Source organism: Lathyrus oleraceus, chromosome 4 (assembly GCF_024323335.1).
Source record: "Lathyrus oleraceus cultivar Zhongwan6 chromosome 4, CAAS_Psat_ZW6_1.0, whole genome shotgun sequence".
In the NCBI taxonomy this organism is placed as follows: domain Eukaryota; kingdom Viridiplantae; phylum Streptophyta; class Magnoliopsida; order Fabales; family Fabaceae; genus Lathyrus; species Lathyrus oleraceus.
This window is the reverse complement of record NC_066582.1, coordinates 389,489,567-389,513,407: the sequence shown is the minus strand read 5'-3', so window position 1 is coordinate 389,513,407 and position 23,841 is coordinate 389,489,567. Positions and strand designations below refer to the sequence as shown.

The window sequence follows — 23,841 nt, the reverse complement described above, 5'->3', positions numbered from 1 at the left end:
TCAATTTGTTTGCAAAAATGTCCGAATTTTTGATAAAACATATTGCATATGAACATAATGGTGGCTTTTGCAGATGATTTGCACAGGAAAACATTTAAAATTGCTTTGAATGTGCTTAATCCCGGACGGTGAATTCAAAACGAGTAATTCCCCCGAGGCATACGTGTATTTTTGGTTGCAGGTCATAGGAACCGGATGCCAAGTCATGAATCCTCATCCCCAAGCGGTTGACAAAGTCTCTCCTCAGCAGAGCATGTTCCCCAGCAGAGTTGACAGTATCCAGACTATATATCGCCAGCGGAGTTGACAGTGTCCAGACTATATATCAACAGCGGAGTGGTTGCATAACCAACAGATGAGAGGGTGGTGTTCCCAGTGTTCATCTCATTCTCCAGCAGATTATTTTTAACAGATTTGTAATCCCCAGCTTGAGGGCGATTAGCAAGTTCATATCCCTAGCAAAGGTCGTTTCTTACGACATTTCCCCAGGAAGTGTTTTCCCCACAGACTCTCCTCATAGAGCCTCGCCGAACAAAGTTTCCATAGTTGATAATCCCCCCGCAAGGTCAACTTTTCAAGCAGCCGATTTATTTTTGGTGGCTCATTGGTCCCGGCAGACGGATCATTCCCCACAGAGCATTTAAGGATTGATACAGCGATCTGTTCCCTACCGGAGTTTGCTTCCCCAAGCAGATTTCTTTTTACTCCATGCATAACATTTGCATTTGCATGCATATCATATCAAGCATACACATAAGCTGATAAACAGGTTCTTCCAAGCAGACTGAAGAATTACTTTACAACCAAGGTTATGAGATCCAGCCAGAGGATCAAGCGTGAGTGATCCAGCCTGAGGGTCGTTTTGAAGATTCAGCCTGAGAATCGTGTTCCAGTGATCCAGCCTGAGGGTCATTTCGAAGATTCAGCCTGAGAATCGCGTTCCAGTGATCCAGCCTGAGGGTCATTTCGAAGATTCAACCTGAGAATCGTGTTCCAGTAAGCCAGCCTAAGGCTCAATTTGAAGATTCCCTAGTGAAGTCGCCTACAAGCTTTATTTCCCCAGCAAGCCCAAGTCTAATTGAGGAGTCGTTACAACATGTTTTAGCCCGAAGAATATGTACGAAGCCCAAAAGTGGAATATTCTCGAAGCTGCATATCTAATATGAAGGTTGGGTGTAGATGTCAAAAGAGGGTCAACCAGCGTATGCCTCAGATGCAGGATCCTAATGATGGGAATTTATCATCAAAACAATCCAGATCTAGCCAGAAGATCGAAGTAGATTCAGCCAGAGAATCAAAACAAAGAAGATCTAGCCAGAAGATCGAAAATCGCAACAATTCAGATCTAGCCAGAAGATCGAAGTAGATTCAGCCAGAGAATCAAAGGAAATAGATTCAGCCAGAGAATCGAAACAAAGGAGATCTAGCCAGAAGATCGAAGAAGATCTAGTCAGAAGATCAAAATCGTATCCAGCCCGAGGATCAAAATTAATATCCAACCAGAGGACTAAATTGAGTATAGGTTCAGCCAGAGGATCGAAACTCCAGATTAAGCCAGAAGATTGATTCAGATCCAGCCAGAGGATCGGAAGAAAAATAAACAGCGCGGTGTATTTCTGCGTTTTTGTGGTGTTCTTGGAGCGCAAATTCTCGGTCTGTCACCTCGTTTGTCTGATAAGCTGTTCGCTTTCATCCTACTCGGGTTAGCTGATGATTGAATAGGGGCAGCTGTAACACCCCAAAATTTGCCCTCCTCATTCATGCATTCATTTAGCATTTCATATTGCATTTCATCATGTCAATCAGAACTAGATCCAAGAAACTTTATTTTAAAAAAAAAATTAAAAAAAAAAATTAAAAATAAAATAAATAAATAAATAAATAAATAAATAAAAATAATAATAAATAAATAAATAAAATATAATAGAAAAAACTTGGAATTGGACCTCTCTCATTTGAGCCCACAAAGCCATGAAAATCAGGTTATAAAAGAGGGAGATCAGACAGAAAAAGGAAGAGAAACAAAAATACTCTGAGGTTTCCTTGAAACAAAACCCTGGACAAAACCTGGAGAGGAACCTGACAGAGAACTCAGAGCAACCCCCAGGCAGCTCTGACTCACACACTTTCATCTCACGCAAACCCTAACGTTTCAACCGGTCTCTCCCATCAGGTTTTCCTCATTCCCATAATTTTATGCTCTTAATTTGGATCATCTGAATGTATGAGGTATGATGGATGAATTTCATTATGTTTTTGCCCACAGGTTTAATTATGCATGAATGAGTGAAACCTATGCCTTGAATGTTTAATCACATGATTTCTGAAATGTATGCCACAGGGTTTGAGGTTTCTGAAACCATACTGTTATCCATGAAAAAAATGCTTATCGTGTTTCACTAACCCTTTTGTTGAGTTTTTGTGAGAGCTCACAGACTCTTTCAGAGATGGTTTGCGTGGTTTTCGCACTTTATTTGTGGGATACCCCCTGGAGGTTCATTCCAATTACCTGTATTGACTCACCTTTCTTTGATGGCATTAGCTTGGGAGATCCCTGGGTTTCTTACTCTTTTAATTGCTGTTACTTCGGATCTTTATCCGTGTGGTACTTTTACCTCTTTTCCGCATTTTATCGCTTTCTTAGCTGGAAGACCTCGATAGGAGGCATTTGTTTTCTTTTGTTTATTTACTTCTGAGCCCCTTGTTGGCACATTTATTTTATACATGTTTGTTTTGTATGTGTTCGTATCCCTGCAGGTAGCGCGGTTCCTTCGTCAAGGACTGCCTTTTTGCCCTTGAGCATCCCAAACCCTAAAACCCAAAGCAACACGTTAACTCCTTCTACTACAGGAGAGTAAGTCTCCAAAGGTCGAGCATCCGGTAGATTGCGTAGTGACGTCGTTCGTCCAAAACCCAATCCATAACCCCATAGTTAGTCGAACTACGTTTTGCTCTGATTCTCAGACCAGATGAGATACGTAGGCATAAGACGCAATGTCTTAGCGAGCACACATCCCCCCAACCCATAGGTCAGCCGAGCTACGAAGACTCTGATTCTCATATTCAGATGAGATACGTATGCAGTGGATGTGACATCCGCGCGAGTCATTTTCATTTAACCCTTTTTTTTGGGTAAACAACACAAGATAAACTCACACCCTTTAGACAAGAACTACAAAAGTGGATCCCGTAGAGTACTACAGATGCGTAGGGGTGTTAATACCTTCCCTTCGCATAACCGACTCCCGAATCCAAGATTTGGTTGCGAGAACCCGTCTTGTCCTTTCCTTTTTCAGGTTTACTTCGAGCGTTTCCTTTCCCTCCTTTGGGATAAATAACGCACGGTGGAGACTCTTCTGTCATTTTCTTTCGCCGGTTGTTTTTTCGCACACTGTATTTTTCAGGTTGCGACATCGATCCACTAGAAAATCTTCCAATGGGATTTTCCGAATCAAATGGTGATGGTCATTTGTTTTGAGTAAAATAGTGGGAGCATATTTAATTAAAGGCCTAATTAAATATGTTATTGATACTTATATTTTCATTATTTTCATGTAGATTACCATGACAACAAACACCTCTAACAACATTTTGTGATCAATCCTTGACAAGGAAAAATTGTCTGGGACAAATTTTCTAGATTGGCGCCGAAATCTGAGGATTATCCTCAAACATGATTGGAAGTTGTATGTCTGGGAGAAACTTGTTCCTAAAGAGGAACCTCCTAGTTCTGCACCTAAGGCAGAAATAGATGCTTATAAGAAGCATGTCGATGATGCCAATGAAACTGCTTGTCTCATGCTAGCTACCATGAACTCAGAGTTGCAAAAGAAACATGAGAACATGGCAGCGTTCGATGTGATCGAACACCTGAAGATGCTCTATCAAGAGCAAGCAAGGCATGAAAGGTTTGAAGTTTCAAAAGTCCTTTTTCAAGGCAAGTTAGCTGAGGGAGCCCCTGTAGGTTCCCATGTGCTCAAGATGATTGGGTATGTGGAAAACCTTGAGAGGTTGGGTTTTCCCCTCGGAAAAGAACTTGCGATTGATTTGTTCTTGCAATCGTTGCCAGATAGATTCAGTCAATTTTTCCTAAATTTTAATATGAATGATATGGACAAATCTCTTCCTGAACTGTTAGCCATGTTAAGAATTGTTGAGCAGAATCTGAAGTCAAAAGGGAAGTCCATTCTGATGATCGGAAATGGAAAGAGACAGAACAAAAGACCCACCAAGTAGGGTGATAAAGGGAAAGGCAAGGAAGTTGCCAAACCCAAACCCATTGTTGCTGCTTTGAAGCCCAGTGGAGGCATAGCAAAGGAAGAAACCTACTTCCATTGCGGTAAGACCGGACACTGGAAGAGAAAATGCTCAAAGTACCTGGAAGATAAGAAGAATGGAGTAGAGACTTCAACTTCAGATATTTTTGTTATTGAAATTAATTCATCTACTTCTGCATCATGGGTATTAGATATTGGATGCGGTTCTCACATTTGTACCAATGTGCAGGGGCTAAAAAGGAGTAGAGACTTGGCAAAAGGTGAAGTTGACCTACGAGTTGGCAATGGAGCAAAGGTTGCTGCTTTAGTCGTAGGAACTTATGTATTGACTTTACCTAGTGGTTTAATAATCCAGTTAGAGAACTGTTATTATGTACCTGTAATTAGCAGGAATGTTGTTTTCATTTCTTGTTTGGACAAGTTTGGTTTTTCATTTATAATAAAGAACAATTGTTGCTCAATTTATTTGAATGATATATTCTATACTACTGCACAAATGAACAATGGATTATATGTCCTTGATCTTGAAATGCCTATTTATAATATTAATACTAAAAGGATGCAACCTAATGAGTTAAATCTAACTTATCTTTGGCATTGTCGATTAGGCCACATAAATGAGAAACGCATTCCCAAACTCCATAAAGATGGACTCTTGGACTCTTTTGATTATGAATCATATGAGACATGCAAATCTTGTTTAATTGGAAAGATGACAAAGTCTCTATTCACAGGAAAAGGTGAAAGAGCTAATGATCTTTTGGCCATCATACATACTGATGTATGTGGACCACTGAACATACCAGCCAGATGAGGTTTTCAGTACTTCATCACATTTACTGATAATTTCAGTAGACATGGTTATGTGTATTTAATTAAACAAAAATCAGAGTCCTTAATGAAGTACAAAACCAACTAGGTAAGAATATTAAAACTCTTCGATCAGATCGAGGTGGTGAGTATTTAAGCCTAGAGTTTGATGACCATCTGAAAGAGTGTGGGATTATATCCCAACTTACTCCTCCTGGAACACCCCAATGGAATGGTGTATCTGAGAGAAGAAATTGAACCCTGTTAGACATGGTTCGATCCATGATGAGTCACGCCGATCTTCCAAACTCCTTTTGGGAACATGCACTATTGACAGCAGCTTACACACTTAACCGTGTTCCATACAAAAAGGTTGAGAAGACACCATATGAGATATGGAGTGGTAAGAAACCACATATGTCTTACATGAAGATTTGGGGTTGCGAAGTTTATGTGAAACGATAAATTTCAACTAAGCTTGAGCCCAAATATGACAAATGCTTATTTGTGGGGTATCCTAAAGAAACAAGAGGGTATTACTTCTACAATCCTTCTGAGGGCAAAGTGTTTGTCGCTCGAACTGGAGTTTTCCTAGAAAAGGATTTTATTTCCAAAGGAATAAGTGGGAAGAAAGTAGAGCTTGAAGAAATTCAAGAATCACAAAGCATTGATACACCTATGGAGGAATTAGAGCAGGAAACACAAGTAGTTGTGGAAGAGTAACCTGCTCAAGTAGAACAAGACCAGCGTAGGTCAAGCAGGATACGTCACCTATCTGAGAGATATGGATATCTCATAACTGATCAAGATCATGTATTACTCATGGATTAAGATGAGCCTGTGACCTACCAGGAGGCCATAATTGGTCCCGAGTCTGAGAAGTGGCTAGAAGCCATGAAATCTGAAATGGATTTCATGTACATAAACCAGGTTTGGACCTTGGTAGAGCCTCCTGTAGGAGTTAACCCTATAGGATGCAAGTGGGTCTTCAAAAAGAAGACTGACATGGATGGTAAGGTACATACCTATAAGGCAAGACTGGTTGCAAAAGGATATAAACAAATTCATGGGGTTGACTATGATGAAACCTTTTCACCAGTTGCAATGCTTAAATCTGTTAGGATTTTACTTGCTATCGCTGCATATCATGATTATGAAATATGGCAGATGGATGTCAAAACTGCTTTCCTTAATGGGAATCTTCTTGAGGATATGTACATGACACGGCCTGAAGGATTTGACATACCAGAAGAAGCCCAAAAGATATGTAAGTTACAAAGATCAATCTATGGATTGAAGCAAGCTTCCAGAAGCTGGAATCTTCGTTTTGATGAAACAGTAAAACAATATGGATTCATCAAGAACCAAGATGAGCCTTGTGTCTACAAGAAGGTTAGTGGGAGCATGATAGTTTTCCTGGTATTATATGTAGATGACATATTACTCATTGGAAACGATGTCCCTACCCTGCAACAAGTAAAGTCTTGGTTGGGGAAATGCTTTTCTATGAAGGACCTAGGTGAAGCAGCCTATTTATTAGGAATCAGAATCTATAGAGATAGATCACAAAAATTGTTTGGCCTAAGTCAGAGTACGTACATAGACAAAGTGCTGAGACGCTTTAATATGCATGATTCCAAGAAAGGATTCATACCTATGCAACATGGTCCGTGTCTATCAAAAACACAATCCCCAAGGATTCACATAACACCTCCAGTTTCTCGATTGGCGTTGCAAGATTGATGTGAGGCTCACGATCAAGAATGTGAGGCTCTTTGTAGATGGGAGTTGTGACTACACCGGTAACCGCTAGGTTTGGGTTGCTTGAACTTTGAGCTTGTTCGCTTGAATCCATTTGTTGAGAGAAGTTGTAAACAGATTGTTGTTGAGCATCCATGAGTGTTGTTGAAAGCTGGGATGAAGATGAAGAATGCTGCAGGAATGCCTTGAGAGAGCTGAGCTTGCAGAGGTTTAAGAGTGCGTGAGAGTGAAAAGTGTGCTATGTGTGACAAGAATGTGTTTAAATACCCAAATTAGGGCGCATGCAAAACGACACACAAAACATATTTTAGCACACAAACCAATCTAGCAGTAATCAAGGAACAATCTCTTGAGATCTCCTCGAGCAGTGTACTAACTGTTGGGATTAAACATCATTAATGAGCTGTAATCATTTTCCCTCTAAATGTGTTGAGTTGGTTTTGGTGCTAAACTCTGTTTTGTGTGTCGTTTTGCATGCGCCCTAATTTGGGTATTTAAACACATACATTTCACACGTTGCACACTTTTCACTCTCACACACTCTTAAACCTCTGCAAGCTCAAGCTCTCTCAAGGCATTCCTGCAGCATTCTTCATCCTCATCCCAGTTTTCAACAACATCATGGATGCTCAACAACAAGTTGTTTACAACTTCTCTCAACAAATGGATTCAAGCGAACAAGCTCCAAGTTCTAGCAACCCAAACCCAACGGTTACCAGTGTAGTCACAACTCCCATCTACAAAGAGCCTCACATCAACCTTGCAACGCCATTTGAGAAGCTGGAAGTTTTATGTGAATCCTTGGTGGATTTTGACAACATGCGTAGAAATGGCATTGATCTCACAGATGAACTCAGAAATCAAGGTTGCGGAAACTACTTCAAACGCCTATATGGTCCAGTTTACACTAATCTAGTGAAGGAATTCTGGAGATTCGTTGATGCTGATGATCACTTCATTGTCTCCTATGTTCTGGGAGTCAAAATAGTAATAACTGAGAAGTCCATTGCTGCTCTTTTGGGCATGGAAAAAGATGGAGGCAGAAGAATCTACAACATTAATCCTAGGGCAAAATACATGTCCCAAGAGATTAACCCAACAATCTTCAAGAAGAACGCAGAAGGCAACCCCTCCAAGAACAAAGAGCTACATCAGAACCTCCGTGTCTGGCTGAAGATCATTTTGGGTACCATCCATCATCGCCCAGCATCAAACTCCTCAGACTACATCAACACAGATCAGAAGTGCATTCTGTACTGCATCCACAAGGGTCTGAAGCTTTGCCTTCCAGCACTTCTCTTCAAGTATCTCAGAGACTCCGTACGAGATACAAGAAACAACATGAAGCCCAGAAACTACATTCCTCTGGGAAGGCTAATCTCTGACATTCTGATTGAAAGTCGCCTGGTGGACCACCTATTAAAGCTCAGACTCATGGAAGACGTGATGATCGACACTACAAAACCTCTCAACGCCAAAAATCTGAAGAGCATGGGGATTCTGGATCAGGTCAAATTCAAACCTACTTTGGACACCTTCTGGGAAGCTCTAAAAGATCAGAGGGAGATCCCCTATGGACTCTATCTGTTCTCAAAGGAAGACCCCCGAGATGTAATCCTTTACTATCTAGATAATCTGATGAAAGAAGGAGTGGATATCTCAGACTTCAACTTAAGCCATCTACCAGATAAGCCTCCAAACTTCATGAAGCATTCACGAGGACCCTTTAAAAAGGCGAGGCAAGCAAAGAAGGCAAGACTAGGAGAATCCTTCAGATCAAGACCTCTAGCACCTCTGCCTGAGCCTTCTGGTAAGTCTGTTTCTCTTGCTCCCTTTGCACAAACACAACTCTTTGTATCTTCTATCCCTCAACCAACACCTATCTACACTCACTCAGAAACCTCTCCTTCAACCACCAAAACATCTCATCAACCATCCCAAAAATTTAACCTTGCCACCACCACCTTACCTTCTTCTGAAGCAGAAATGCTGAATAAAACCTCCTCACCATCTTCATCTTCTTCTCCAGAATCACCCCCCTACGTCAACATCTCATCAGACATAGAACATTCTGACCCCTTATCCCCCACTCTGGCCCAAGTTCACGCTCAGACTCTGGCCTCACAACAGCCAACACAAACCCCACCTAAACCTGAAGTCACTTCACCACCCGCAGAACAACCAAACCCAAAACCATCTGACATTCAACCTTCTGAACCAAATACCTCTAACACACCCCCACCAAATACATTCGCTGAACCACAAACTCTCAATCTAAGCTCTCCCACTTCTCCACCTCCACCCTCTGAACCACAAAACACCCTGCCAACCCTAGTGGAAGCAATAGTGTTGTTTGCAGGAGCCCTAGTTGACAAGGTCAAGTCTCTGACCATCAACTCTGGCATCAGTGATGATCCTTCAGCTGTTATGACACACTGGAACAAAGTTATTGGCTGGATGACCTCTGAAGCCTTCAAACTTAAGATCCTCTCTGAGCAAGTCAGAAACGACTTCATCAGAGATGCTGAAGTGAGACAACAGGAGCGCTTAGCTAGAGAAGCTGAGGAGCAAGCCAGAAAGGAAGCAGAAGAAAAAACAAGGCAAGAGGAAATACAAAGACTTAAGGAAGCTGAAGCCAAAGCTCTAACTGACGCTGCTGCTGTTGAAGCTGAAGCAAAAGTTGTTGTTGAAGCTGAAGCTAAAGCTACTGTTGAAGCTGAAGCTCGTCGTGCTGAAGAATCTGCCAACAGGGTAGAAACGGATGCTCTGACTCAAGGGGAGTCCTCCACCTTTGTCCCTCTGGTTCTCAAGACACTTGAATATCTTCAGAAGGAGCCGAAGGAAGTCCGAGCTAGATTGGATCAACAGGATTCAGTCAATGTCAACATTCAGAATCTGCTGACCCATCTGCTTCAGAGGATGCCTCCACCTCCAAACCCTTGGGCACCTAGGATTTTCCTTTGCTGATTTGTTTGTTGCTTTCTGATTATGTTTGTTCTCGCTTTCTGCTGTTTGTGTTTTCTATCTGAATATATATATATATATATATATATATATATATATATATATATATATATATATATATATATATATATATATATATATATATATATATATATATATATTTGTCTTTCCTTCAATTATTTAAGTCTTTTTGATGCTGACAAAAAGGGGGAGAACTAAAAACAGCTCTGATGAAAACATATCTAAATCCTTCAGTACTCTACAAACATTGCTTTTAAATGGTTCTAATCCTCTTTGACTTAGAAAATATGCAGAAAAGTATCTAGAAACATCATCTCATGGAAGCTCCGGTAAAAACTTCTGAACTCCCAGGCTTATCTCAGGGGGAGCTCACTTCTATCTGATCTAATAAATTCTTATCTCTAAATGTTTCATCTATTAATTAAGATTGTTTTGTCATCATCAAAAAGGGGGAGATTGTAAGAATAAAATTAGTTCTACAATAGATTCTAGGATTTTGATGATAACAAAGGATGAAACCAAAAATGACACCCTAACGAAAATTCTCTAAGTGTGCAGGACTCTGAACAGCAACAAAGGAATCTGATCGAGTTATCAGATACAAACTCTGATCAGATACAAAGTACTAGAATATCAGAAGCATCTGAAGAAGAAGTGCGCTCTAGAAGTTCTGACTCTGAGCTAAAGTAGACAGCAGAAGACCAGAAGCTCTAAACTTCCACTGGACTCAGTTCTGATGATCTAAAAGACCAGTACTCTTAGAAGCTCTGACGTAACCTCAACGCAATCTCCGGTTGACACAGAAACTCCGAGATAACAAAGACTCTGATGAAGATTATCCAAATCCAGAAAGAGTAACGGAAAGAACTTCTTTAAATGGAAAGAAAGTATATTTAGAAAGAAGTTATCCAGGGAGACAAATTGGTTATGGCAAGAAACACAGAAGAAATGACATTGAAGGCCCATCAAAGGCCAATATTCTGTCATCACTCCAACGGTCCTTTCACCACTATATAAAAGACAACATACTTCAGTGAGAGATACACAATAACACACAGAAAAATTCTTTACATTCTCTCTTAGTTTTTCACGAGTTGCTGCTCATACGTGAAAACACTTGCTTGCTTACTCTACTGTAATATTTGCTTACCTTTAGAAGCACTCTCGATTACAAATCTATTATTGCTAAATTGTTTTTGTTCCTCAAGTGACTCTGCATAGTCTGTATACTTGGGAGGACTAAGAAATCACTCTCTTAGACGTTTGGTTGTATTAATCTTTCAAGATTTGTGGATTAAGTCCTTTTTTAAGGCGAAATCACCTTGGCCGGGTGGACTGGAGTAGCTTTGTGTTATAAGCGAACCAGTATAAAATTCTGTGTGTTCTTACTTTTGAAAAAGCGTTTATTTTCCAAAACAATTCAAACCCCCCTTTCTTGTTTTTATCACCTTCATTGGATACATGGATAAGGGTAGCAACAGCCAGGAAAGAAGCTTTGGAGACTCTAACTGCAAGCTTGGAGCAAGCTGAAAGAGAGAATGTTGGATAAGCCAAGGAAACAGAAGCCTAAACCTCTAGTAAGAGGTATGAATCTAAAGATGAAACAAGTGGCAGTTGTGGTTCTGATGCTGATGAAGATACAAGTTCCTCTGACTAGTTTTGTTGAAGTTGCCCCCACTCTTCTAATGGTGTGCTGTGATGGTTGTTCTATTTTTTTTTTGCAGTTATGTTCTGCTGCTTTAATATGTATTTTTCTGGTTTGATGGATTTTATCTCAGCTTATATAATTGTGTGTGTTCTGGGATCTGTAACACTTAACAATCAGCTTTGACATTTTGTGTGACATTCTGTTTGTTTGGCTAAATAGACATTTATTTTGTCTCTTTGGTCTCTTTTGGCTAAAAAGGGAGAGAAGTAGCTATAGTAGCTATGCTATATACAGATGCTAAAGTAGCTATGCTATATACAGGTGATGTTACAAATGTATATTGGAGATAATCTGTTTACTACAGATGATGATTAAGGTGATGTTAGATGGAGAGGTGGATGTTACAGGTGATGTTAGAGAAGAGAAGTGTTCTATCTGTGATGAGCAAACTAGTGCTAGCTGGAGGGGGAGGTGGAGCACAAGCACATGTGTGTTTAATATGTGTTTACTAGTTGCTATCTTAGCTAGTAATGTGTGTTTTATTACTTCTGCTGCTAAACTGATAATGTGATTATTCTCTTGTGAAACAAATGATCTGATGTATGTTTTAGCCAAAATTTGCCAAAGGGGGAGTTTGTCAGTTATATGTGTTGGCATCAATTTTGATAAAACCTATAGTTTTCACAAGTTGTCACAAGTGTTGTCTTGACATGAGATAACAGGCTCCTGCAGGGTGTTTAAAATATGGTTGTGCAGGATTTAGCTGAGATGTCAGACCCGATGTCAAGACATCAGTATACAGAACATTCAGTCTGAATGTTATGTATTTTGTGATTGCGTTTTTTATGCTAATCTATGTGTGATTGATGAGAAGATTGAACGCGCCATTCAATCAGTAATTAAAACCAGAGTGATTTATTTTCCAACAAGATATATTACAATGAAGAGTGTCTTCTTTCATTGTAATATTTGTTTTTACATCATTGTTGTGATTGAGGGGGGTAAGTAGGATCTCTTATCTAAGAGTTCTTAGATAGAAGTCACATGGGTAAAGATTAAGTGATAAGACTATAACTTGAAGTTGTTTACTAAGAGTCTTTGAACTAATTCTGTTTAGTGGATTTCCTTCTTGGCTTGGTATCCCCCAGACATAGGTGAGTTTGCACCGAACTGGGTTAATAATTGTTAGTGTCACTTGTACTATTGTTCTTTAACTTTTATCCTGTTTATATTGTTCAGATATTAGTGTCGTGACATTACCTTCGGCAGATTCTTCAGCACGACGAGCTTCAGCTTCAGCAGCAGCGTCAGCTAGAGCTTTGGCTTCAACTTCCTTAAGTCTTTGCATTTCCTCTTGCCTTGCTTTTTCTTATGCTTCCTTTCGGGCTTGCTCCTCAGCTTCTCTGGCTAGGCGCTCCTGTAGTCTTACTTCAGCATCTCTGATGAAGTCGTTTCTGACTTGCTCAGAGAGGCTCTTCAGTTTGAAGGCTTCATAAGTCATCCAGCCAATAACTCTGTTCCAGTGTGTCCTAACAGCTGAAGGATCATCACTGATGCCAGAGTTGATGGTCAGAGACTTGACCTTGTCAACAGAGGCTCCTGCAAACAACACTATTGCTTCCTCTAGGGTTGGCATGGTGTTTTCTGGGTCAGAGGGTGGAGGTGGAGAAGTGGGAGGGCTTACGTTGAGAGTGGGAGTTTGTGGTTCAGCGGATGTATTTGGTGGGTGGGTGTTAGAGTTATTTGGTTCAGAGGGTTGAGGGTCAGATGGTGTTGGGGTTTGGTTGTTCTACGGGTGGTGAAGTGACTTCAGGTTCAGGTGTGGTTTGTGTTGGCTGTTGTGAGGCCAGAGTCTAAGCTTGAAGTTGGGCCAGAGTGGGAGATGAGGGGTCAGAGTGTTCTGTGTCTGATGAAATGTTGAAGTAGGGGGGTGATTCTGGAGAAGAAGATGAAGATGGAGAGGTGGTTTCATTCAGCATTTCTGCGTCAGAAAGAGGTAAGGTGGTGGTAGCGAGGTTAAATTTATAGGATGGTTGATGTGAGGTTTTGGTGGTTGAAGGAGGGGTTTCTGAGTTAGTGTAGATAAGTGTGTGTTGAGGGATAGAAGAAGTAATGGGTTGTGTTTGTGCAGAGGGAGCAAGAGAAACAGACTTACCAGAAGGCCCGTGCAAAGGTGCTGGAGGTATTGATCCGGAGGATTCTCCTAGTCTTGTCTTCTTTACTTGCTTCGCCTTTTCAGAGGGTCCTCGTGGACGCTTCATGAAGTTTGGAGGCTTATCTGGTAGATCGCTTAACTTGACGTCTGAGATGTCCACTCCTTCTTTCTTCAGATCATCTAGATAATAAAGGATTACATCTCGGGGGTCTTCCTTTGAGAACAGATAGAGTCCATAGGGGATCTCCCTCTGATCTTTTAGAGCTTCCCAGAAGGTGTCCAGAGTAGGTTTGAATTTGACTTGATCCAGAATCCCCATACTCTTCAGATTTTTGGCTTTGAGAGGTTTTCCAGTGTCGATCATCATGTCTTCCATGAGTCTGAGCTTTAACAGGTGGTCCACAAGGCGACTTTCAATCAGAACGTCAGAGATTAGCCTTCCCAGAGGAATGTAGTTTATGGGCTTCATGTTGTTCCTTGTATCTCGTACAGAGTCTCTAAGGTACTTGAAAAGAAGTGTTGGAAGGCAGAGCTTCAGACCCTTGTGGATGCAGTACAAAATGCACTTCTGGTCTGTGTTGATGTAGTCTGAGGAGTTTGAAGCTGGACGATGATGGATGGTACCCAAAATGATCTTCAGCCAGACACAGAGGTTCTGATGTAGCTCCTTGTTCTTGGAGAAGTTGCCTTCAGCGTTCTGCTTGAAGATTGTTGGGTAAATCTCATGGGACATGTATTTTGCCCTAGGATTAATGTTGAAGATTCTTCTGCCTCCATCTTTTTCCATGCCCAGAAGAGCAGCAATGGACTTCTCAGTTATCACCATTTTGACTCCCAGAACATAAGAGACAATAAAGTGATCATCAGGATCAGCGAATCTCCAGAATTCCTTCACTAGATTTGTGTATACAGGACCATACAGGCGTTTAAAGTAATTTCCTCAACCTTGATTTCTGAGTTCATCAGTGAGGTCAATGCCATTTCTACGCATGTTGTCAAAATCCACCAAGGATTCACATAACACCTCCAGTTTCTCGATTAGTGTTGCAAGATTGATGTGAGGCTCACGATCAAGAATGTGAGGCTCTTTGTAGATGGGAGTTGTGACTACACCGGTAACCGTTGGGTTTGGGTTGCTTGAACTTGGAGCTTGTTCGCTTGAATCCATTTGTTGAGAGAAGTTGTAAACAAATTGTTGTTGAGCATCCATGAGTGTTGTTGAAAGCTGGGATGAAGATGAAGAATGCTGCAGGAATGCCTTGAGAGAGTTGAGCTTGCAGAGCTTTAAGAGTGCGTGAGAGTGGAAAGTGTGCTATGTGTGACAAGAATGTCTTTAAATACCCAAATTAGGGCGCATGCAAAACGACACACAAAATAGATTTTAGCACACAAACCAATTAAGCACGTTTAGAGGGAAAATGATTACAGCTCATTAATGATGTCTAATCCCAACAGTCAGTACACTGCTCGAGATCTCCTCGAGCAGTGTACTGACTGTTGGGATTAGACATCATTAATGAGTTGTAATCATTTTCCCTCTAAACGTGCTGAGTTGGTTTGTGTGCTAAAATCTGTTTTGTGTGTCGTTTTGCATGCGCCCTAATTTGGGTATTTAAACACATTCATTTCACACGTTGCACACTTTTCACTCTCACGCACTCTTAAACCTCTGCACCCTCAAGCTCTCTCAAGGCATTCCTACAACATTCTTCATCCTCATCCCAGTTTTCAACAACATCATGGATGCTCAACAACAAACTGTTTACAACTTCTCTCAACAAATGGATTCAAGCGAACAAGCTCCAAGTTCTAGCAACCCAAACCCAACGGTTACCAGTCTAGTCACAACTCCCATCTATAAAGAGTCTCACATCAACCTTGCAACGCCATTTGAGAAGCTGGGAGTTTTATGTGAATCCTTGGTGGATTTTGACAACATGTGTAGAAATGGAATTGATCTCACAGATGAACTCAGAAATCAAGGTTGCGGAAACTACTTCAAACGCCTATATGGTCCAGTTTACACTAATCTAGTGAAGGAATTCTGGAGATTCGCTGCTGCTGTTGATCACTTCATTGTCTCCTATGTTCTAGGAGTCAAAATAATAATAACTGAGAAGTCCATTGTTGCTCTTTTGGGCATGGAAAAAGATGGAGGCAGAAGAATCTACAACATTAATCCTAGGGCAATATACATGTCCCAAGAGATTAACCCAACAATCTTCAAGCAGAACGCAGAAGGCAACCCCTCTAAGAACAAGGAGCTACATCAGAACCTCCGTATCTGGCTGAAGATCATTTTGGGTACCATCCATCATCGCCCAGCATCAAACTCCTCAGACTACATCAACACAGATCAGAAGTGCATTCTGTACTGCATCCACAAGGGTCTGAAGCTTTGCCTTCCAGCACTTCTCTTCAAGTATCTCAGAGACTCCGTACGAGATACAAGAAACAACATGAAGCCCAGAAACTACATTCCTCTGGGAAGGCTAATCTCTGACGTTCTGATTGAAAGTCTCCTGGTGGACCACCTGTTAAAGCTCAGACTCATGGAAGACGTGATGATCGACACTGGAAAACCTCTCAACACCAAAAATCTGAAGAGCATGGGGATTCTGGATCAGGTCAAATTCAAACCTACTCTGGACACCTTCTGGGAAGCTCTAAAAGATCAGAGGGAGATCCCCCATGGACTCTATCTGTTCTCAAAGGAAGACTCCCGAGATGTAATCCTTTACTATCTAGATAATCTGATGAAAGAAGGAGTGGATATCTCAGACTTCAACTTAAGTCATCTACCAGATAAGCTTCCAAACTTCATGAAGCATTCACGAGGACCCTTTGAAAAGGCGAGGCAAGCAAAGAAGGCAAGACTAGAAGAATCTATCGGATCAAGACCTTCAGCACCTCTGCATGAGCCTTCTGGTAAGTCTGTTTCTCTTGCTCCCTCTGCACAAACACAACTCGTTGCTTCTTCTATCCCTCAACCAACACTTATCTACACTCACTCAGAAACCTCTCTTTCAACCACCAAAACATTTCATCGACCATCCCAGAAATTTAACCTTGCCACCACCACCTTACCTCCTTCTGAAGCATAAATGCTGAATGAAACCTCCTCACCATCTTCATCTTCTTCTCCAGAATCACCCCCTACTTCAACATCTCATCAGACACAGAACATTTTGACCCCTCATCTCCCACTCTGGCCCAACTTCACGCTCAGACTCTGGCCTCACAACAGCCAACACAAACCCCACTTGAACCTGAAGTCACTTCACCACTCACAGAACAACCAAACCCAACACCATCTGACCTTTAACCTTCTGAACCAAATACCTCTGACACACCCCCACCAAATACATCCGCTGAACCACAAACTCTCAACCTAAGTCCTCCCACTTCTCCACCTCCACCCTCTGAACCACAAAACACCTTGTCAACCCTAGAGGAAGCAATAGTGTTGTTTGCAGGAGCCCTAGTTGACAAGGTCAAGTCTCTGACCATCAACTCCGGCATCAGTGATGATCCTTCAGCTGTTATGACACACTGGAACAGAGTTATTGGTTGGATGACCTCTGAAGCCTTCAAACTGAAGAGCCTATCTGAGCAAGTCAGAAACGACTTCATCAGAGATGCTGAAGTGAGACTATAGGAGTGCTTAGCCAAAGAAGCTGAGGAGCAAGCCAGAAAGGAAGCAGAAGAAAAAACAAGGCAAGAGGAAATACAAAGACTTAAGGAAGCTGAAGCCAAAGGTCTAGCTGACGCTGCTGCTGCTAAAGCTGAAGCAAAAGTTGTTGTTGAAGCTGAAGCTAAAGCTACTGTTGAAGCTGAAGCTCGTCGTGCTGAAGAATCTGCCAACAAGGTAGAACCGGATGCTCTGACTCAGGGGGAGTCCTCCACCTTTGTCCCTCTGGTTCTCAAGACACTTGAATATCTTCAGAAGGAGCCGAAGGAAGTCCGAGCTAGATTGGATCAACAGGATTCAGTCAATGTCAACATTCAGAATCTGCTGACCCATCTGCTTCAGAGGATGCCTCCACCTCCAAACCCTTGGGCACCTAGGATTTTCCTTTGCTGATTTGTTTGTTGCTTTCTGATTATTTTTGTTCTCGCTTTCTGCTGTTTGTGTTTTCTATCTGAATATATATATATATATATATATATATATATATATATATATATATATATATATATATATATATATATATATATTTGTCTTTCCTTCAATTATTTAAGTCTCTTTGATGCTGATAAAAAGGGGGAGAACTAAAAACAGCTCTGATGAAAACATATCTAAATCCTTCAGTACTCTACAAACATTGCTTTTAAATGGTTCTAATCCTTTTTGACTTAGAAAATATGCAGAAAAGTATCTAGAAAGATCATCTCATGGAAGCTCCGGTACGAACTTCTGAACTCCCAGGCTTATCTCAAGGGGAGCTCACTTCTATCTGATCTAATAAATTCTTATCTCTAAATGTTTCATCTATTAATTAAGATTGTTTTGTCATCATCAAAAAGGAGGAGATTGTAAGAACAAAATTAGTCCTACAATAGATTCTAGGATTTTGATAATAACAAAGGATGAAACCAAAAATGACACCCTAACGAAAATTCTCTAAGTGTGTAGGACTCTGAACAGCAACAAAGGAATCTGATCGAGTTATCAGATACAAACTCTGATCAGATACAAAGTACTAGAATATCAGAAGCATCTGAAGAAGAAGTGCGCTCTAGAAGTTCCGACTCTGAGCAAAACAAGACAGCAGAAGACCAGAAGCTCTAAACTTCCATTGGACTCAGTTCTGATGATCTAAAAGACCAGTACTCTTAGAAGCTCTGACGTAACCTCAACGCAATCTCCGGTTGACACAGAAACTCCGAGATAACAAAGACTCTGATGAAGATTTTCCAAATCCAGAAAGAGTAACGGAAAGAACTTCTTTAAATGGAAAGAAAGTATATTTAGAAAGAAGTTATTCAGGGAGACAAATTGGTTATGGCAAGAAACACAGAAGTAATGACATTAAATGCCCATCAAAGGCCAATATTCTGTCATCACTCCAACGGTCCTTTCACCACTATATAAAGACAACATACTTCAGTGAGAGATACACAATAACGCACAGAAAAATTCTTTACATTCTCTCTTAGTTTTTCACGAGTTGTTGCTCATACGTGAAAACACTTGCTTGCTTACTCTGCTGTAATATTTGATTGCCTTTAGAAGCACTCTCGATTACAAATCTATTATTGCTAAATTGTTTTTGTTCCTCAAGTGACTCTGCATAGTCTGTATACTTGGGAGGACTAAGAGATCACTCTCTTAGACGTTTGGTTGTATTAATCTTTAAAGATTTGTGGACTAAGTCCTTTTTGAAGGAGAAATCACCTTGGCCGGGTGGACTGGAGTAGCTTTGTGTTATAAGCGAACCAGTGTAAAATTCTGTGTGTTCTTACTTTTGAAAAAGCGTTTATTTTCCAAAACAATTCAAACCCCCCTTTCTTATTTTTATCACCTTCATTGCATACATGGATAAGGGTAGCAACAGCCAGGAATGAAGCTTTGGAGACTCTAACTGCAAGCTTGGAGCAAGCTGAAAGAGAGAATGTTGGATAAGCCAAGGAAACAGAAGCCTAAACCTCTAGTAAGAGGTATGAATCTAAAGATGAAACAAGTGGCAGTTGTGGTTCTGATGCTGATGAAGATACAAGTTCCTCTGACTAGTTTTGTTGAAGTTGCCCCCACTCTTCTAATGGTGTGTTGTGATGGTTGTTCTATTTTTTTTTTGCAGTTATGTTCTGCTGCTTTAATATGTATTTTTCTGGATTTTATCTCAGCTTATATAACTGTGTGTGTTTTGGGATCTGTAACACTTAACAATCAGCTTTGACATTTTGTGTGACATTCTGTTTGTTTGGCTAAATAGACATTTATTTTGTCTCTATGGTCTCTTTTGGCTAAAAAGGGAGTGAAGTAGCTATAGTAGCTATGCTATATACAGATGTTAAAGTAGCTATGTTATATACAGGTGATGTTACAGATGTATATTGGAGATAATCTGTTTACTACAGATGATGATTAAGGTGATGTTAGATGGGAAGGTGGATGTTACATGTGATGTTAGAGAGGAGAAGTGTTCTATCTGTGATGAGCAAACTAGTGCTAGCTGGAGGGGGAGGTGGAGCACAAGCACATGTGTGTTTAATATGTGTTTACTAGTTGCTATCTTAGGTAGTAATGTGTGTTTTATTACTTCTGCTGTTAAACTGATAATGTGATTATTCTCTTGTAAAACAAATGATCTGATGTATGTTTTAGCCAAAATTTGCCAAAGGGGGAGTTTGTCAGTTCTATGTGTTGGCATCAATTTTGATAAAACCTATAGTTTTCACAAGTTGTCACAAGTATTGTCTTGACATAAGAGTGTCTTCTTTCATTGTAATATTTGTTTTTACATCACTGCTGTGATTGAGGGGGAGTAAGTAGGATATCTTATCTAAGAGTTCATAGATAGAAGTCACATGGGTAAAGATTAAGTGATAAGTCTATAACTTGAAGTTGTTTACTGAGAGTCTTTGAATAATTCTGTTTAGTGAATTTCCTTCCTGGCTTGGTATCCCCCAGACATAGGTGATTTTGCATTGAACTGAGTTAATAATTGCTTGTGTCACTTGTACTATTGTTCTTTAACTTTTATCATGTTTATATTGTTCAGATATTAGTGTCGGAGTTAAATTTTTGTGAAGCCTTTTGGGGCTTACAGGAATATTTTTCTAAACCTTGTTTCTATTAATCATTCTCAAATAAAGTAGAAGAGTTTACCGCCAGTTTATTGTTTGTAATGAATACTTGAAGTACTACATTTACGTGATGGAGAAGGAGATGCTAGCCATTGGGAAGAAGAGGCGGTCAATTTAAGTGTAAAGTACCTCACAAGTAGTAAAACAATGGATCTAGTGTTGAAGGGTCCAAGATTTCGACGTCACCTTTTTGTGCAGTGGCTCATATTGGTCAATTATTTACAAGCCCCGGGAAAGATGACAAGGATAGGACATTTGAAAACATGAAGGATGAGACGACTTCGTGCGAAGAACATGTTGACAGAAAAGCTTATTGAATAAAATCCCCCCAAAGGGAAAGAATTTCTGCACAAAACCAAGCATTTGTTAGAACAAGCAATTGGGCATGGTGGAAGCATGACATCCACCCCACTATGTAAGAAACAAACTGTGGAGAAGAAAGCGGTACAAGATACTTCAAGGAGGCATAGGCCAAGATGGATTCGGGCTGAGTGAAGCGCTGCGACTTGCATACCACAAACGAGCCAAGGAGCACGTCGGCCATAAGTCTTGCAATACCTAAACATTTCCATGGCAACTTAATCAGAAATAAAACAATGAATAAATGAGCGAAAGGTTATAATGTGAAGCATACTATACAGGATTCTATGCAGGACAAGTATAGATCAAATTCCTTCCATTTGTCACGCCAAGCTAAAACATCAACAGTACAATGAAGCCTATCACAAGAAATGAAGGATTACAACCATGCAAGTAGAAGATGAACTTGTTGGCTCCCAAGCTTCAAATTCTGGTTCCACCTGTTGACACCATGACAGTTCACTAGTAGCAAGACAAACCATAACCAAATAGAGACATTGTTGTCGTGCGCATGGCCATGAAACAATAATGAACAATTCCATGATGAACGGACCTGCCACGACGAAATTACAAGTCAGAATGCCAACCATCATCAAAAGTTGAAGTAAATAAAGTATGAATTAAATGATACATTGGTTCGGTTCCCAAAACACCATGCTATGGACGCTTCATTATAGGTCCTTGCTTGCTTCAAGCAACCGCGGCTGATGACAATTTGACATACAACTCACTCTTCTCCTTGAGAAAATTCTGCAGAAAATTAAAACATTGGGGAAAGCTAAGTATATTCTGCTAAAAAATGTTTAAGAATTTAAAGGAATCGATTCGTTTGTGCGGCTCACCTCAAACCAACCAAATAACCAAAAAGTCCTATGTACCATCCATAAAAGTGTAATAACAATCGCAACCTTTTGAATAAAAAAAAGGAATTGAAATCATACGTCAGGTACAACTAGAATTCACAGTAGTAACTGTTTTTCACAAGCAACAAAATTCATAGGTTACAATGGTAAAAATGCAGTGAGGTAGCATAGACTAATAAAAACGTGAAAAGGACCGTTTTCTCACTACAGACAGAGGACAATTTTTCCCACTAACCAACCTGCATGAAAATCGGTCCCCACCAAATCCAAAAGGAATTTTCTCCCTAACGGAATGATTCCCTTTAGATTTTCCAGCTCATAATTCGGAGATGAGGAGGGGACTCTATAAATAAGTGTTTAGAGTCATTTAGAAAGGGGAACCCTACTGTCACTCTGCTGAATTTATCTTAGACATTACTCAAAGCTCCATTTTTTCTCCTTTGAACTCGTTGAGATTTCACACTAAAACTTAACAAGTTCGAGCTAAGCCACTGCTAAAACAAGACAATCACCAGATCGGAATTAGCAAAGAAGAAAAAGAACTTGGAGGGAGAAGGATTCAAAGTAGACGAAGCAAAGAGATACCAAAGAGGATCGCTTACGAGGTATGTTCGCGGCCACCGAATATCCGTCAAAGTTGTATGAATCCTCTTCTTTATGGCTTCAACATCATAACACTTGTATAGCTTTGTTTCCCCATGTCGTGATTTGTTGATTTTGTTGTTGATTGTCGATATGAGAAACAGGTTAAGAATCTAGGGTAGACTTTCTTTTAGGGTTCAAATCTGTGGAGATTGGACTTTTATCGGCTAAGTCCAATTGAAGGTTTGGAGATATTATAGGGTGATAAACGTTTTTGTGTTTGATTGTTTTGAGTGTCTTACCATACATTTCGAATCCAAATGTGTTTAAAAGATGAACACCAAAGGGTGTTCATCGGTTGCTTTTCCATATTCCGCTTTAAGAGGAAAGTTGTGCGTGTGGTTAGGAGGAAAGTTTGAGATAAGGAAAACCAATTTCAAAAGGGAGAACGGAGTGAGAGATATATGGATTCATGAGCATTTATTTTTTTATTTTCGGTGATGTTGTTTTTCTTTTACTATCAAACGGTAGTAGTGTATTTATTATGTTGATAAGGGCTGGTTTAAATTTCCATTGGGTAATAAATTATTGTTTGTATTGGGTTTAACGTGTATCAATGATTCTTTGATATATCAATTCATCAATGCAAGGGCCGTTTCGGATTCCTAGAGTCATAGGTAGCACTTATTGCTATGAGTCAGCTAGCACTTTTTTGGGGAATGCCGTAGAAGGTTATCACAAGAGGCGTCCGCCTCTATTTTTTTTTTCTTTTCCTTATTACTATTTTATTTTAGGGTTTTAATAAGTAATGGGGTTTGGGCCGGGCCTCACCCGAATCTGTTCCTTATGTCACCACGAATTCCTTCTCTCACCCCCCTGCGCCTTGTTGCAAAACAAATGGACTATTTGCCTTTGGGCCCAAAAAGAGTTTACTAATCAACACTCTTTGTTTATCTTTTTAAAAAAGAGCCCCTTTAGAATAATTAAGTAAAACATAGTTATTTGGTTAATTTCGTCACTTATTTTAACAATGATAATTAATCAATTTATTGCATTTTTATTAGTTGATTATTAATTAAATTAATTAAGCGCTTAATTGAATATTTTTGTTAACTAACTAATTAACCTCGATTAAGTCACTTTATCGATTGATCCCATATTGATATGAATTTAAAAAAAACGTCTTAAGACTTTCTTTTATAATGTAAAACTTGGGATGAAAAGGGGTATAGGGAGCATTCGCTATTCCTCAAGTACTCCAATGATTGATGCACGCCATATTGCTTGAATTCTTGTCGCCCGATTAAAACTTTAATTGTATAAGTTCAAATCAATATAAATACTTTTTTTACAATTTAAACTTTGGATGAAGAAGAATGGGAGGCGTTCGCCTCACCATCTCTCGAATAATTGAAAGATTGACGCTCGTCATATTGCTCAAATTGTCGACTTCCAATTAAAACCTTAATCGTACCAATTCAAATTATTTTTACAAATACTATATAATTTCTAAAAGACTTTATTTTAATAATTTAAACTTCGGATGAAAAAGAATGGGAGGCGTTCGCCTCACCATCTCTCGAATAATTG

At 40.0% G+C, this 23,841-nt stretch overlaps 1 long non-coding RNA gene across 3 annotated transcripts; it reads right to left on the bottom strand.

Annotated features, from left to right (window-relative positions):
* Nucleotides 1–20,463: 20,463 nt before the first annotated feature.
* Nucleotides 20,464–22,812, bottom strand: LOC127075606 (uncharacterized). Of its 3 annotated transcripts, none has more exons than XR_007786601.1 (6): nt 21,909–22,812; nt 21,649–21,714; nt 21,438–21,556; nt 21,086–21,359; nt 20,895–21,004; nt 20,464–20,791 (listed from the first exon to the last, which is right to left on the bottom strand). It is a non-coding gene; the product is annotated as an uncharacterized LOC127075606 (long non-coding RNA). The 3 variants fall into 3 exon arrangements; XR_007786600.1 differs by having other exon boundaries at nt 22,272–22,812; XR_007786602.1 differs by having other exon boundaries at nt 20,902–21,359; nt 22,272–22,812.
* Nucleotides 22,813–23,841: the final 1,029 nt, after the last annotated feature.